Source organism: Lathyrus oleraceus, chromosome 4 (genome assembly GCF_024323335.1).
Source record: "Lathyrus oleraceus cultivar Zhongwan6 chromosome 4, CAAS_Psat_ZW6_1.0, whole genome shotgun sequence".
Classification (NCBI taxonomy): domain Eukaryota; kingdom Viridiplantae; phylum Streptophyta; class Magnoliopsida; order Fabales; family Fabaceae; genus Lathyrus; species Lathyrus oleraceus.
Genome location: NC_066582.1, coordinates 304,514,291 through 304,518,046, shown reverse-complemented (window position 1 = coordinate 304,518,046; position 3,756 = coordinate 304,514,291).

Genomic DNA, 3,756 nt, shown 5'->3' with positions numbered 1-3,756 from the left:
AATGAAAGAAAGGAAAATATTTTTGGATTTTTGACGAAGGACTAAACCTAAGTTTTTTATTAGTGGGCCTGACAAGATTTACAAATCCTGCTCCTACGTATCTCAAAAGAGAAATTAAGGCTTACGTAGTTCTGGGTAGAAAAATGTTTGTTTGTTGGTCGATTTTAGCGAAAGTTATACTGTATTAATCGACGAAAACATTATTTTACCCAAAACAGATGAGGAGTGGACGCATACCATACATCGAACGGATTTATAAATCTACATTCGGAAAAGCGTCATTTATCTCTACTCAACAATCGTGGCCGAAACATTGTTTTGCATCACCTTAAGACAATATATCTTTCGTTTTTGAAAAGGTTTTGATTAATCGCACGGCGGCGAGAAAAGAGTTTGATTGGTTGGATGTATTTTGAGTGATGGCGAGAACTTGGATGAGCGAGATATACATCTCGAATCCTAGCCTCAGGAGTGCACGGTATACACCATGTTCCATTTCCATCTTTATTGAAAAAGGTTAAGATAGGAATTAGGTATTTTGGAATTTGATTGAGAAAGGGTTTGAAGAAACCGCATTGACAATTTTAGACGATGGCGAGAGCTAAGATAGGCGAGGCATACGTCTCGAATCTTAATCTCAGGAGTGCATGGTATACACCATGTTCCATTTCCACCTTTATTGAAAAAGTGTTAAATAAGAATTAGGTATTTTGAGTGTTATTGTGAAAATGACTTGACCCTAGATCAAGTATTGATGGGCGTTTAAGAGAAATTTGAATGGGTGTTTGAGAGAGCAAAGTGGATAAATTTAGATGATGGCGAGAGCTAGGATTGGCGAGATATACATCTCGAATCCTAGTCTCAGGAGTGCGTGGTATACACCACGTTCCACTTCCATCTTTATTGAAAAGGTCTTAATTATGAATTAATATTTTTTGAGTTTTATTAGAAAAAATGGCTTGACATTGAATCAAGCGTTTGATGAAAGTTTGAAAGAACTGGAATGGAATAGGAGGGAGAAATGACTTGATTTGTTTATTGAGAAAATACTCGACGTTGGATCGAGTCCTTATTTTTGTATTTTTTGGAAATGGTTGGTTTTATTCTTGTGTTAATAGCTAACTAAACAATCAAGCGAATAAAGAAATAAAACAGTACAAAATTACTACACATCGGGGGAGTGGGGTACATTTTGTCAAATGGGGATTCAAAATCATGAAATAATTAAATCGGGCCCAAACAACAAATAATGCAATGTATGAGTGTAAGTGCAAGAGAACCGGCTCATTGTAAAAAAGCCCAAGAGTAAGCTATGTGAGGTTGATGGCGATGCTTAAAAGCAATCGACTTACAAGGGTATGGAAATGGGCTCGACATTGAATCGAGAAAAGTGTGATGTTAATAGTTTAAAGCGGTTTTGAATGGATGATAAAATTAAAAGAAATCAAATTTTTGTTATTAAACAATAATGAAACTATGAGTATAGGAGTAATTATAATAAAACATAAACGTAAAAAAAAATGAATGCTAAAAGAAATAAAATGCTACATATAGGTATCAAACCCACTCCCCTAAAGACTATGAAACTACCCTCTCTCCACTAGGCCATTTATGATTAGTTATTATTTACAACAACACCTTGGGTATATAAACCAGAAAAGATTGGAACAAAAGTATTAAAAAAAAATCTAAAATAATAATAAAAAGATCTGTTGGATTACCCAAAAGAAACCCAGCCGCCTGGTTGTTGGGTTCTAGAGGTTAATGGATTGGGGAATACAAAAAACATTAATACACTATTAAATAAAAGATACAGGAAGCCTAAACGTGAAATCTTTATGGTTTTAAAGTTGGTTTTTCTAACAAATTAAAAAGAAAATGAATAAAAGGAAGAAAAAAGAAAAAAGTGAAGGGGTACTGTAACACGAACCCAGAAAAGATAATCGTACTCACTCTCTCTCTCGCCTCTCAAACGCGTCCTCACCGTCAATCACGCTCAACCTCGCTCGCCTCTCTCAATCTCTCTCTCGCTCTCAACGAATCATCGTCAACCTTCGCCCATGTCTCTCAATCTCTCAAACGTCCGTACTAGCCTTACAATGTGCTACCCTGAATCTCACTCTAAACACGAAAGCCATGGTTTCAAAGGGAATAAAACAAGAAGGCTCACCTTCAGCGGTGATTCGGCAGCTATGAAGAGTTCGTATCCTCCTCCTTTCGCTATGCTTTTCACGCCGTTCCCTGAAGGTTAGGGTTTCTGTGGTTCAGATTTTTTGTTTGGACAAATTTAGGGTTTTTCGCTTTGAAATTTTTCGCCGTTAATTTTCGTTGTTCCCTCACTGATTCCTCTCTTCTCCTTTTATATTTTGCAGATTAGGGTTTCGATTTGGTATCCAAAGATTCAATAGAGAAACTTCCTGGAAGTGCTTTTTGTGCTCAGAATCAGGTTGTCCCGTTTGATGCTACAATCTGGAAACGGTAATTCTACCTACGCACCTTTCCGCTCTAACTTTGTCTCAATGCCAATTTGGGATTCTTTTTGAAATTTTAACAGCTTTGACTAATTTAATTTGTGTTTTACCGCAGTGAAATTTGGAGCATTCATGAGTAACTTCGGTTCTTTCACGTGGCCTTGGTTTTGTACTCGGTTTTGGGTGGCTTGTGCATCGTGAATTTCCGGAGATCATCTATATGCATAATGATCACGCCACCAACTTTGTCGCAGGCCTCGGGATGGCTAGTATGTAATTTTGCAAGTTCGTTGTCACAACCAATAAGGTAGTCGTAAGGAGTTGAAACAGGATGGCTACGGGAAGCTTTGAACTCCCACGGTGTGATTGGGCCTCTCATGATCATATCAGCATCAAGAATCACTATGTATTCAGCATCGATTTTTACGTGATTAAGCCAATGAATAACTGCAGCTGGTTTTTTAATTGCTGGATACCAATCTCCTGTTAATGGATGTCGATTCATAGAAGGGACAGAATGAGTAGGAACCAGATCATGGCCTTTATACTTCATCAAATCCTCGCCGGAGCAACTAAGTAGTCTGGTTACATTTCTGGGCTGTCCACTCAAACTAAAATTGTGCATAAATCCTACAGTTTGCCAATCAAAGTACGTCGTGCATTCTGTGGAAATTCGGAGGTAAGGTTTTTACTAGATTGCAAATCATCTCAACCACCCAGACATTCCTCTCAACCTGCTCATTTTTCAGGTCAACAACATAAAATTGCATGAAGTTGCGAATGTCCATCATTGCAAAACAAACAGCAGTATTAAAGGACACCAATCTATTGAGCAGGCTGTGATTAGTACTATGGTTGATCAATTGCACGCTACTGTCAAGAGTTATGCCCTCATTCACATTGTATTCAGAGTCATTATTATCACTCACGATGTCATATTCAGGCTCCCATAACAAGGCGTCCAAAAGCTCTGGTTGTGGATCAAGCACTCCTTCCAAATCAGCCAAAGGTATCACATGGTAATCCTGGCCAACACTAAAATCTGGACTATTTTATCAAAGAAGGACGCCGTTCAATGCCTAAAGCACCAAGACGGCGCCGCTGGAATCAACTCTGATAAGGTTCTGGATATGGTATCATACTAGAATCACATAGAGGTTCCTGAATGTTTCTTCGGTGTGGTGGAAGTTGAGTTCGATTTGGGAAGCAATGGAGAAGCAGTTTTGGCAGATAAATCATGGGAAACGAGCCAGTTGGAGGATAAAGGGGGTTTGATTGCGTTAAA